The sequence below is a fragment of the Sciurus vulgaris genome, assembly GCF_902686455.1.
Source record: "Sciurus vulgaris genome assembly, chromosome: 1".
In the NCBI taxonomy this organism is placed as follows: domain Eukaryota; kingdom Metazoa; phylum Chordata; class Mammalia; order Rodentia; family Sciuridae; genus Sciurus; species Sciurus vulgaris.
Window position 1 is genome coordinate 135,412,398 of NC_136461.1, and position 12,821 is coordinate 135,425,218.

The 12,821-nt window shown below is 40.2% G+C and overlaps 1 protein-coding gene across 10 annotated transcripts in view; it reads left to right on the top strand.

Moving 5' to 3' along the window:
- Positions 1 to 12,821, top strand: part of FAM110B (family with sequence similarity 110 member B) — a 144,416-nt gene that overhangs the window by 110,974 nt on the left and 20,621 nt on the right. The window lies entirely within an intron of this gene.

The window sequence follows — 12,821 nt, forward strand, 5'->3', positions numbered from 1 at the left end:
TCTATTTGCTTTATATTGGATAGGCACTTATAATGATAATGAGACAATAGCAAATTAGTTATTTCTATAAATTCTCAGAATTCTTTAAAAGGTGTAGTTACATATAACACAGGTTGCTCATCCCAACCTGTGCCCTCCATCACCATAGCCAGACTCACAGAGCTTTCTGTTCTTGATAGTGCTATTCCAAGTTCATCTCTTTCTTTTAATTTTTTTTAATTCTTACAGACTGCATTTTGATTCATTGTACACAAATGAGGTACAACTTTTTGTTTGTGTGGTTGTGCAGGATGTAGATTCATACCATTTGTGAACCCTGAGCATATGGCACAACACTGAACCCAACCACGAAAAAAAGATCCCTTTCTTAGTTACCTAAGCAGGTTGTGGAGGGCCTCAGATATATAGTAGTCCCCTCTTATGCATAGGGGACATATTCCAAGAACTGCACTAGACACCTGAACCCCTGGATAGTTGCAAACCCGATATGTAAAGTGTCTTTTTCTCTACATACCTATCTGTGATAAAATTTAATTTATAAATCAGGCACAGTAATATTGAGAACTAATATTAAAATAGAATAATTAGAGCACTGTAAGTCACCTGTAACTAATGTCAAAATAGAATAATTACAAAAATATATCATAACAAACATCACTGAAAACTTAGGAGTTGTTTATTTCTGAACTTTTTCACTTAATAGTTTCAGACTTGTATTGACCACTGTTAAGAAGGGACTGCCATATTTGCTGTCACGGAGGTGAGAGGCCACACCACTAGGTGAAGTTGGATGTATTCAGTAAGGGTGAACTGTCACCAGTCAGCCAGGCACTGTTCTAAATGTTTGTCATGTGCTGATTCATTGAGTACTGACTTCACAATCCTAGGAAATGAGTTATATTTTATCCCTGTTACAGATGAGCAAACTGAGACACAGAGAATTTGAGTAACTACAGCTTGTCATGGAGAGGTGATATTTAAACCCAGCAGGTTCATCTCGGTTTCGTGCTGTGTTGCCTCTGATAATGGGTAATGTGGGAGATGGCCTGAAATCAGGCCAGTAGAAAAGCCTACTGTTTGGGGGCCACCTGCTCCTCTCTTATTGAAAAGTTGGTTGGTTTTATTGTTTTCTGATTTTTTAAAATTTGTAATTCAATTCGATCACTATAAATTCTTGACAGATCTACTTTGCTCAGTATCTGCGACTCATCTTGACTAACACTATTTTCTAAAATACTGCATTGCTTACCTGCCTGTGCCACCCCCATGCCCTACTCTGCAAAGTCCTAAAGACTACTTTTATGGTTCATTTTCCATATTTTTAAGAACTACAAAAAGGAATTTCCTTTGCATGCACTTTGTCTAAATAAAGAATGCTATTAATATACTATTTTTGTCAGACAATAAATTCTGGGAAGAGCACACATACCCTCATGCACACATGCACATTGGCCCAAAGCAGAGCTAGGGTCTCATCAAAATATGTAAGAGTTTTTGGGGACTGGCCCACCTCTGACCCTTGTTTTTCATGTCAGTACTGTGCAGCAGATCAGTGGTGATACAGTATACATTATTCAGATGTTGAAAAGTGTATTACACTGAGCATAATTTAGAGTGGAGTAAAAAACTTTATTCCTGATTAAAAAAAAAAACAAAAAGTAGTGTTAACAGAGGCAGAATAACATAGTGATTATGGGGCTTGAAAGTCCAAAAGGCAGCTTGGAATTCTAGCTCAGCCACTTAGCTGCACTTTGACCTTTTGCAGGTTTGTTCACTTACTTAACAGACTTTGAAAACTCCGTTTACCAGGTACTGTCATAGGACCTGGGGATGCAGGGGAGGGGTGGGGGGGAAGCAAGGTTATTCAAAGGAACTGACATTCTAGTAGGGGAGATGGTAAATAAATAGATGCATGGTGATACTATTGGCTCCATCTTTCATCTCCCCAGAAAGTGACCAGTTCTCTCCACCACCATCATGATCCCAACCCCTTCAATCATTGCACTAGCCTTGTTTCTCTGTAAGCCCCCTGCAGCCTATTCTCAACAGAGCACCCAGAGAGCTCCCCCTAACTCATGTGTCCTAGCCCTCTCTCTGGACTCATAACTGCACAGTAGAGTCCCAGTTTGCATGGAGCTGGCCACGGTCCTTATACAGCCACATGGTCAAGCCCATTATCTCTGTAACCCTTTCCCTGCACTGACACACCTCTGCACTTGTCTTTCTACAACATCTCTGTGATTACCCCCTTCTCCTTCAGAACTGTGCTCAGATGCCCCCTTTCCCATGAGGCCTTCCCTGTTTGACCTGCAGAGCAGCACCTAACTATGGAAGAAGCTGGCCCACCTATTCCACATACAAATGCACCAACCCCAAAATGCAGACCAGCTGTAATCCATAATGCTTCTAACACTTCCATAGCCCATCAGTAGCCTATTTTGAAGGCAAAGGACGTCTTCTTCCTCCCTGACATTTAAATTTAGATGTCCTCATAGTAAGTGAACCCAGAGATTACAAGCAAATGAACCTGTACCTTCTTAGAAAGAGGTAAGAAGAAGATAAGTTACCATATTTATTCTTGTCCAGAGTATTTTCCATTTCAGTCTTACAACTCTCAGTTCCAGAGGCTGGAAGACAGAACAAATTGTAGAACATTAGCAATGGTTTGTTAACTCAAAACCTTCTCAAGCTTCTTCTTAATGGGAGGCACACAGCATTTGTGGGCTGCGTCTGGGATTCTAAGCCTAGGTATTCCCTCAAGGCCTAAAGGAAAAGCAAGTGAGAAGACCAGGCAGTGTGTCTCTCAGGACCTCCTGGGTTGGCTGAAAGCAGAGTCTCTTTTGTGGCAGGTTTATTTTATAGTATTTTTGAACAACTCTGTCCAGAATCCCTTAAGCAGGAGCCCTGGGTAGGAGGCAATCAATTGCAGGTAAACCAATTATGGAATCTAAGTGAAGTAGTGTATCTGAGTCTAATAAAGCACAAGGCAAGCTGAGTTACCCTAAAGGGTTGATGGATTCAATGTGGTACTTTCTTGGTGACTGCTGTATTCAGCTACAAGAACAAAGAGCACTTGGTTCAAGGGTACTCCCTGGTGGGATGATCTGGGAGTCAATATTCAAGAAAAAGCCAGAGAAAATTTAGAAAGGGGAAAGCTGCAGAGATCTCAATGCAGTTGTTACGTAGAAGCACAGAGCCAAGAGTAGGGGTGGCAAATTTGGGGGAGGTTTTAACCTCTCAGCACTTCAATTTCTTCCTTGACCAAATGGTGATCACGAGAAGCATCAGTCCCAAAGCCAGCTTGCCTGATTCAACTTCTAGCTCTTCCTCTTGATAGAAAAGGTAGACAAGCATTTTCTTGGGAAAATTTTTGAACATCCTAACATCTTGTGTTCTCAGTTTCCTCATTTGGAAAATGAGGGGTATTTGTAACCGCAACTTCATAGAATCTTTGTAGGAGTTATCATGTTACTATTTCTAAGAAGTCTTATATTGTTCTGGTGCATAGTAAGCAGTGTCCAAGTGTTTTTCAGTGATCATGTAGTATGTACCTAATGAATATGTATATTAATAAACATAGTCTGTCTTTATAACTAGGGGGCATTTTTACAGTTTCCTTATTTAATCTGCATTATAATTAATAGACTAGAGACTTAGGTTCTTTTATCCTCTTTCAGTAAACTAAGAGACAAAATGCATTTTTATGTACTTAAAACTTAGGTTCAAATGCAAGATAGCATTTTCAACAAAAGGCATCTATCTCTATAGATAATTACATACTACTGTGAAACATCTCACCTTCCAAAAGTTATCAGAAAAATGGTTCTAGAGTAAGATCTTTGCATGTGGAAAAGATAGGTCCTCTGTGCATAAATTTCATTAGCATTAAATTTTTAAAATAATTATCCAGTTGTCATTATTCTCTTATTTGATAATAATACCATTTCTATAATCCCAAGGGACTTAATTCAGTCTTCCTCTTTCTTCTCTCCACCAACCTGTTCTGTGACATCATTTTCAAACATTTGATGAATGAGTGCATTCTGTCCTGGAAATGCCAGTCCTCACTAGGCAGCCATGCAGATTGATACAGCCAAGAAGCAACATCAGTCAAGTCTTGAGCACCTCGACCTTACTGTCCTTTTGTGTTGGGCGTGGATCACTTGAGTGGCAGCAAAAATCTTGTTACAACCATTTAGAGAGAACCCTCACCCCCCACCTTCAGTATGTGATCATCCTCAATATGTCATCAAATTCCTCATTCCCATCCTTGGTGTCTGATCACCTTGACCTGCCTTCAGAGAGAATCCTAGTAGGTCTCCTGAACCTGAATCTCCCCATCCCTGCTGTTTCCACTCAGTGATTTTTTTTTTTTTTTTTTTTTTATCAACTCTACTTCTTCCTATAAATCCCTACAGGGTCCATGCAATATTCAGAGTGGAATTCAGTTCTATACTGAAGTCTCTTTTCCCAGTACCTCCTAAATAAAACCTGGTCTGTAGCTCTATGAGAGAGAGGCAGACACAGAGACGCTGCCCGAGTATGCACCAGAAAGCTCTACAGATATATTGACCATGGGAATGGAAACCAGCTACATCCCAGAGTATTCAGATTTCAAACACTGTTCCCATTAGAAACGGGCCACCTTGTTTTTGCTTTTGTTGTCAAGTCAAGGTGTTTATCAGAAGATCAGTGGTGGGAAGTTCGGTTTCTTTATGATAGCTTCAGGAGAAAGCTTCCTCCACCAAGGTTGCTTGCTAGCAGGGGCTTCTTATGGGGGCTGCAGCTGTGCTTATGGCTGTGACAATGACTGTGGTTCTCCAAGAGAGGTTGCACTAAGGAGGATGTTTATACTTAGCATTCTCAGCTATTCAGTTGCCAAGCAGCAGGGCTTGGTGGGCGTGTCAGTCTTGGATATCATTCAGGTCACTTTGGGGTTAAAAACTCCCCGTATTTCCTTTTGAACCACAAAAGTACTGTTTCAAAACTTTCTTTTTAAAAGTGGATCAGATTTAGTTTGGTGCAACCTAGGGAAAACTGGTCCCCTTTACTACACTACAATACATAACAATAATCATGATGATAAATGTAAAGAACCACTCAAGCATACAGTCTCACAGGTAGATTTTCATTTCAACCTTGCCTGCAGATGTTATTCTTATCTATTACTTTAAGCATTCATAATTAATACTGTATCTGACAACGGGGATAATGGTATCCTTTAGAAGCCAAAAAATGACCACAATTTTAAGGCTCCTTCCCCTGCCTGCTAACTCAGGGTGGCTGGAGTAAAATTCAGGATAAAGCCAGTCAAAAGCTGGCAGCATTGCTGGAGAATGAGTGTGCATACTTACTCTTCTTTCTTCTTTTAACTTGTGTTCTCTTAATTGGACATTGGGGAAGTTTTTAACTTATCACTATGACCAAGATGTCTGACAAGAGCAACTTAGAGAAGGCAGGTGTATTTTTGCTCAAGGCTTCAGTTAATGTGGATCAGTTTCCATTCCTTAGCACTGGGCCTAAGGTGAGGCAGAACATCATGGAGGAAGTGTATAGTGGAGGAATAGTGCTCAGCTCATGGCAGCTGAGGAGCAGAGAGCAGGAAAGGAAGGGACTGGAGAAATAATAAACCCTTCCAGGGCCCAGCCCCAGTGACCTACTTATTCCATTTATGTCCCACCTTGCAGTAGTCCATTCTCCTAATAGTGGATTAATCCACTTGGTGGATTAGTCTACTGATGAGATCAGAGCTCTCATGATCCAATCACTTCCTAAAGCCCCACCTCTGAACACATGAGATTGGGGGGGGGGGGTGGGCGGGGGCGGGCATTACAAATTCAAACTGTAACAGGCGGTGTCTTATTTCCTGCTGCTAAAATAAATGCCTTAGTCAGATTAAGTAATTAAAAAACAACATTTTTATTGTTCACAGTTCTGGAGGCTGAGAGGCCTCCAGGGGTCAGCAGATATGATGTCTGGTGAGGGCTTTCTGCTTCATTGGTGGCACTTTGTAGCTGTGTCCTTATGTGGCAGAGGGCCAAACACTCTCTAAACCTCTTTTCTGAGGGCATTAATCCCATCTTATGAAGGTGAAGTTCTCTGGATCTAATCACCTTCTTAGGATTCCATCTTATAATACTATTTTTTTGGTGCTAGGTTTCAACATATGAATTTGGCAGGGGGTCTGGAGGGGGAAAACAAACATTTAGACAATAGCAGAAGGGATAATGATATGTAAATTTCCTATTGTGACAAAAGATCTGACATTCCAAATAACTTGTTTTTCCTTGGCAAGATTCTTAGAAATTGCTTTAAATATAGTCTTTACTTCTTCTTTGGAGACTTAGTCTTCTTGATGAAATTGTCACAAAACATGTCCATACCACACTGTTGTGGCTCTTCCCATTACCCTGTCAACAGGCATTTTCAGGGATGCACCACTTTCCAGACTGGCCCTGGAAGGAGGTTGAGATGGCTCTGGTTGCTTTTTTGGCAGTAACTATGCCTGGCATCCTGCTAAGTGCTTTGTGCACAGTATGTCAGTTTAACTTCTCAGCGATCTGGAAAGGTGGGTTATAATCATCATTTATTGATTATCAGGAAAATCAAGACTCAGATTTGGGTAAATAACCTGTTTCAGGGACACACAGTCAATAAGCAACAGAGCCTCGACTGAAGCCAAGGTCTCTCTGACTTCAGTCATAGTTTCCGTCAGTATTTGCACCGTGACTGTGAACAAGTGAAAAAAAAAAAAATAGCCTCACACTCCAGGCAGAAGTCCCTTACTTGGTGATACTAAGGACACCTTCCACAAGGGTGAAAGGCATGCAGTTTCTGACTAGAGTAAGTCTGGGAGGAAAAGCATGTGACCAGAGCATATTTAAAGAAGATAGCTGAATGACATTTGCACATGAATATTTTATCATTAGATCAGATTCCCTGTATAAAGCACACTGCTTTCTTATTGAGCTTGCTTTGGGAAATCAGCTTTATGTGTCACTTCTTCATCTTCCTGAGCTAGTTTTTCTTGCCTGAATTGTCCTGTAGACTATATAATAGTGAAGAATAATGGAGGATGTAGGAATAAGCCAATAACTCCACTCATACCCATTGCTACCAGGAGAAATTCCAGGCAGAGCACCTCAGGAAATGCCTCTGGTATTTCAACAGATGAACATCTTTCTCTGTAATTTATTTTTGTATTGGAACATGAGCTTTCAGATTGCTGGATCCCATCCCAGAAGTGGCTGCCCCTCCAGTGCAGATAAGGATAAGTGTTCCAGAGCTCCAAGGGTGGGACTATCAGACCTATCATTGCAGTTTTGATTTATTACCCAAGAGCTGTGTTACAAAGCAGCTTGCATTTTTAGTACGTGCCTCTGGGATCCATGAAATTTCCAAGGTGAAGAAACAGAAAATGGCATAACTGAGCAAATCTAAGATCTGAAGGACAGGTGATAGTTATTGAAAACCCTTGGTAGGGGTTGGTGGAATTAGAATCTGCTGAGACCCAGGTCCTCCCTGGCCAGACAGCACCCACATGAGGTTGAAGTTTGTGGACTACTGATGTGGCGTGACCCCATGAGAAGTATTATTCCAGGGTCACCCAACATGAAGCTACTCCAGGTATACAAGTAACGTACTTTTTTGTAGTAAACTCTGCTCATTCAGTCACTTGAACGTAGTACACATACAGAGGTGAATAACAGAGACACCTTGGGGTCCTTGGGAATCCTGCTTTCATTCTAAGCAGGAGACAGACAATAAACAGATGATTTCAGTGGCAAGTTTATACAGAAGAGTCAGCACTGCGGTAGGACGAGAGCCTGGGGCTGTGAGGAGATGCCACCTGAACAGAGGCCAGGATGAGAGAAGCCAGAGCCTGCCCTTCTCCTTCCCCCACTTGGAGACACACTGGATGCATCTGAAGTTGTGTCCCTGATACAACAGCATAAGAATGTCTTTGATGTATTCTCATGTGGGTCTGAGTAGTCTCACAGAGTTCATAAAGTAAGGAAAAGTGTTTGAGTGTTAGTTAATATTAACTCCCCAGACTTCAAGTGTTAATCTGACAATGCTTCATTTATAAGGATACAATCTAAAGTATAGACTCTATACTGCATGCAAAGCCTGTAGTCATGTTTTAACTTCTGTTTGATTGTTATCCCTTTGAATTTCCTCACATATGTACCAGAAAGCAGAAATGATGCAAAATGGGAAGTCCTTGTAATTAGTTTACTTTTTTAATTAAACAATGACAGTGCAACACATCTACCCATTTTAGAGAGGGAACTATGTCCTTAACTCCTTTCTTGTAGGAAGCGTTTATTTTCATAGTTGATGCCTCCTCTTCTGTGTTTTGCCTCATTTTCTAATATACCCCAAGTCTATTTATCCCCCAGTGGTCTACCTTTCTGCCATATGCCTCTGAGTAATATTTCACATATACTCATACATACTTCTTCTTGCAGCTCTATTCCTGGGGTCATTTTTGGGCCGGTTCTCTCAGCTGCTTAGCAGCTGCTCTTCTGAGTGGGACCTCACTTTTCTTGGAGAGCAAATCTTTTTCTTTCCAGGTTTATGTTCTCTTGTCTTACCGAGGCATGTCCCCTAAGTTTCCTCAGTAAAAGTGGAAAGTATATTTTTGAATCTCTGCCTGTCTACAAGTGTCTTCATTCTGTCCTTGTGCTAAAAGGATTGTCTGAGCATAAAACTGTACATTGAAAATACTTTTCCCTACAAAAAAAAGTTATTTCCCTTAATTTTGAAGACATCAATTGCTGCTCTTAAATACAACTCCATTTTGATTCCAGTGTATGCTTTGTGTGCTTTCCCTTCTAGAAGCTTTTGAAAGATCTCTTTATCCCATGAAAGATGCCCTGAAATTGTATAGTGACCTGCCTTACTGTGAATTTTTGTTTCTTTTTTCTTTGGATTGATAATCTGGTACCTGGGACCTGAGTCTTTCTGACTAACTTTAGGTGTTATTTCTTAAATACTTTCTCCCCTTCAATATTGTTTGTTCTCTTTGACAAAAACTGAAGATTTTTATTTCTTGAATATTGGACCTACCAGATGGATTCTTTAATTTTCATCATCCTGTCTTAGCTGTTTTCTAACTTTTGTCATTTTATTCTACTTTCTGATAGACTTCCTTAATTTTTCTTCAACCCTTTCTATTGAGTCTTTTTTATTTTAAGTATATTAAATTTCCAAAGCTATTTTTGCCTTTTTATGTTTTTTTTGTTATTGTTGTTTGAGAACATTTGGTTTTTATTTTAGAGCTGCAATAGCTTCAGTCACTTCTCTTAACAATTTTCCTATGTCTTTTGATGTTCTCTTCAAATGTCCTTTGAATATCTGTATCTCCCTTACCTGCAGGTCCTTTTTCTTCTGTTTGATTATTTGGGCCTCTGACTTTCATGTTAGAGGCTCCACAGCCCATTAACACTTAAAAGGGAGTTCCTGAGCATCTATCAGGTCTCCTTGTGTGGAGGTGGGGACTGTTAGTGGTGGCATGCACAGTGTAAGATCATATGGTGATCCAGCTCTTTCAGTTTGTTACCCCTAAGTCAGTAGGTGACCCCATCCATCCCTCCATAGAACCACATCTTCCCAGAGCCAATCAGTTTCTTCAGAGGGACAATTCCTTCCTGGAACGCCCTGTGACCTGCTCCTGGCTTTGTGAGAACTCAACAGAGGGGCAGCTGAGGTCCCCTGACTCTGCAGGTGTCCTTTACTTGAGTTCTTCTTTCATTCTGCTCCTGCCACCTGAGAACCCTGGCTGCCAGCACAGGTGTTGTGGATGTTTGTCTCACTGCCATGCTGGGGTCCAGGTCTCTAGCCTACCACTGCTGAATCTGGTCCACACAGGCTCCATGTTTTCAGCTTGGTTTCCAACCCTACACTATGGACCTCCCTTGCTCCTAGTACCTGCCTCTTAGAGGGATTGGTGCCAAGCAGGTGCACCCACTTTCCACCTGGCTCTTTCCCCAGACTCTTAACCTATGACTCCCACTGCCCTGTTAGTGGACTCGTTCATCCACTTCTTATCTCTCTTACTCTTTCTTGCCTATTTATTATTATTATATTCTCATTTTAAGAGAGTTTTGGGAATGGAAAGGGACAAACAAATGAAGTCATGCTACCTTTAGAACACAAAGTAACATTTAGGTCTTTTAAAAAGTCACTGTGTGTGTGTGTGTGTGTGTGTGTGTGTGTGTGTGTGTGTATACATTTTATATTGTTAAAGTGATAGAAATCAGACTTCTTAGCTAGTATTATATGAGGCTACAATCTTTGGAACCTTTTGTCAGAAAAATGCTGCGTATTGTTCATGAGCATGGGATGGTAGAGATCATCTATGCTGATAGTAATTATAAATCATTCAGTTCATCATGGCCTCTGCTTTATAAATAGCAATTGAGAAGGAATTTGTCAGTTGTGCCAGACTTGTTTGCGTAGCTGTCTTGATTATAGATTCTGAGTTACAGTTTCTTGCAATGCAGACTTTCCTTGGAAGACAGAATAAAAGCAGATTTCTAAGTTAATTAAGACTCTTTGTGACAGGGATTCAATTTTGTTCTATTTATATAGAGAATGTGTTTTTCTGATTTTTTGGAAATGAGAAGAGGCTAACATGCATGTAGGAAGGAAGGTCTTCTTAATTTTGTCTTATATATCTCCGCTAATCTGCCTTACCCTTGGGAGGGGGGCTAGTTATCTAATAAGAGTGTCAACCTGGTAGAGGTGACAAAGAGGAAGGCCAAGCTCCCCAAGAACCTTCTTTTATTGTTCACTGAGTTAAATAATTGGGATTGACCTCTGTTCTCCCAATTAGAGGACATGTGCACTGAAGAGTATTCACTTCTGGATTCTTTGGGGTTCTCATTCACCCCAATGCTCTGGATGGATCTCCCAAAACCCCTTGTTACTATGAATTTGTGAACCCTTCAGCTGCCTTGGTAGCTAGCACAGTGGACCATGACTAAGACGCTCCATTCTTGGGCTCTACCGTCTACCAGTAATACTTCAGTCTCAAAGCTGAACAGGTTTAACAGGCCAGTGATGGATAGGGCTAGGGATTCCACTTTACCCTGAATGCATAGCTCTTCTCATTGGGCATTTTCATTATCTTTGTTTACAGTTCTTATATACCCCAAACCTGAGCAGTGTGTGAGAAGGGAGGTGGAAGGTAAAGATGCATCCTAAACTTCCCTGGTGCCTTTTTGAGATTTGTTATAGGATAAGAAATAGCAAATTTTCTTTGGTTATTTTTAACCAAAGAAACAGCAGACTTCCATGTTTAAATAGAACTTAAATTTCCAGTGTACGTATTGTTTTGAAATGTTACCAATTACCTTACGAACATCTGTATTAAAATAGATATTTAAAATACAGAATTAATGAAGGAGATTTAGGAAATGTCAAATATGGTATTGCTGACTTTTGTTCTTCTAAATACATTACAAAAATACTGAGGAATTTGAAAAGAAAAAGCTCTTCATTCCTTTTAAGTTTGGCAGATAAAGAAGCCTACTAAGAAGTCTGCCCAAAGTTATTTCTTTGATGCTGACTTTTAAAAATTTCTTATCAAACACAACTTTTAAATAATGCACTTCAACTTGAAATAAGAAATCACAGAAATCTGTAATTATTCTATTGGGATTATATGGAATTATTATAAAAATATTACTGAGAAGTTATTTGAAAGAATGCTGCCAATGTATTAAATTTCTTTTCTTTCTAATTTCATTGTCTCATATATTTTCATCTTCGTATCCTCATAGGCATGAGTAATTTCATATAATTGTGCCTTTGCCTTCAGCACTATTTAAGTAAGATATTCCAATCTATGCCATATCCTGAACCATAATAAGGGATAATTACTTTTTCCAACAAAAGGTTTCATTTTAGAATTTTGGAGCATTTGGGGAAATATAGTTCCATCTTTCTAATTGTGAGGCAATTGTTTGCACCCCCAGTGGCAAATTTATCAATTTTTTTTTTTTTTTCTTCTATGGGCCACACTTTCGGTGTCCTACAAATCCTTCATCAAGCCAGGCACGATAATGCATACCTATAACCCCAGCAGCATGGAGGCTGAGGCAGGAAGATTGCAGGTTCAAAGGTAGCCTCAGCAACTTATCAAGACCCTAAGCAACTTGGTGAGACTATGTATCAAAATAAAAATAAAAAGTGCTGGGCATTTGACTCAGTGGAAACACTCTTCCCCTGAGTTCAATAACCAGGGAAGGAAGGAAGGAGGGTGAGCAGGCAGGCAGAGGGAGGGAAATCCTTCATCAAACCCAGGGTCCTGAAAATTTTCCTGTTATATCCTAAAAATCTATAGTTTTATGTTTTACAATCATCTTTTTTTGGCAGGGGTACTAGGGATTGAACTCAGGGTCACTCAACCACTGAGCCACATCCCCAGACCTATTTTGTATTTTATTTAGAAACAGGGTCTTATTAAGTTGCTTACAGCCTCACTAAGTTGCTGAGGCTAGATTTGAACTAGGCAATTCTCCTGCCTCAACCTTCCAAGCCACTGGTATTACAGGCTCACACCACCAAACCTAATTCCTCCTTGTGTTTTTGCAAATGATGAATTGGCCAGGGGAATATTTTCCCCACAATACTAGATACCTTCAGTTCTTTCAATTAGAAACAAATGCTGATATAAAAATTCCAAGTACACCTTTAGTATGCTGGGCTCTGTTCTAAACCCTTCCAGCCTCTGTGTCTTGTAACCTTCACAGTCACATTATGACAGGGGTGCTACTGTTCTTTCCATATAACAGATGGGAAAGTGGAAGCAC